Below are 1,211 nucleotides of genomic sequence, written 5' to 3'. Positions count from 1 at the left end.
AGCATGAAGCAGACGAGTCCTTTGAAGCCAGGAAACGGGCTTTTTTTGTGCCGGTTATCCGTAACATTGTGGGATCTTTATATCCCCCCTCAGCCCGTGGCTGCTCCCCTCAGAGATTTCCCATTTGGAACATGACGGTGTTTCACAAAGCTCAACCACGTTCCATCGGGTAACAAAGGGCTTGGTGTCCGAACGGTTCCCTGAGAGGGAGCTTCTCTGTTTGCACTGAGCGCAGATGCCAACCCACGGCCACTGAGGGGATTCCAGCTCAGGGCCACCCGGCGTAGGCAGACAGACCCCGGTGTCTCCCACAGAGCGACGGATGGGTCCTGAACTGTCCACCTTATGATAACAGTTCAGTGTTGAAGCCCCTGCACCACCAGGGCCCACGGGGGGAGGGGGGACCTGTGACTTGTGAAGGAAACAGAGCAAAGACAAGCTCCTATTGCTTATCCGGCCGCCGCGTATCTTTGCCCCATTTGTTTTTTGACTTCAAAATAAGATCTGTGCAGTGTGCATAGGAATTTGTTCATCGTTTGTTTTGTTTTTTTTAAACTATAGTCCAGCCCTCCAACGGGTCTAAGGACAGTGAACTGGCCCCTGTTTAAAAAGCTTGAGGACCCCTGCTTTAGACCTTTGCCTCGATCGGATTAGCTAGCAGACAGGCTTGTTTCTCTTTCTCTCTAATGGTTTAGTTCGTGGGGCCATAAATTCCCCTTCTGTATCAGCAGTGAGCAAGGCATGTCACGCTGAGCCCTCTGAATACACACAGCTCCCTGAGCCCAACCTTTTATTAAAGCTGACTCTCCTTGGAGGCCCCACAGCCGACGGGACCCAGCACTTCCCGGTCGGTTGTGAGTCAGCCTCCCAGTCACTGCTGTATTCAAGGCCCCGATTGCAGCCTCCAGGCCCATCAATCATCTTGCCGAAGGTCTTCCTCTCTTTTGCCGACCCTTCACGGTACCAAGCGCAACACCCTTCTCCAGGGACTGGAGTGCCCAATACAGGGGCTGTCCCGGAGCACCTGGCTGCTCGTCCTCCAAGATGGGTGTATTAGTCTGGGTACTTTGGAGAAACAAATCCACAGCAACTCATGTATAAGAGAGAGTTTTATGGAAAGAAAATGTCCATCACCAAAACATCCCAACCCAATGCTGCCCAAGCCCACAAGTCCAACATTAACCCATTAACCCAACACCAGTCCACAAAGT

Source organism: Echinops telfairi, unplaced genomic scaffold, assembly GCF_000313985.2.
Source record: "Echinops telfairi isolate 266 unplaced genomic scaffold, ASM31398v2 ScPeMD7_2565;HRSCAF=3150, whole genome shotgun sequence".
In the NCBI taxonomy this organism is placed as follows: Eukaryota; Metazoa; Chordata; class Mammalia; order Afrosoricida; family Tenrecidae; genus Echinops; species Echinops telfairi.
This window is presented reverse-complemented; position numbering follows the sequence as displayed.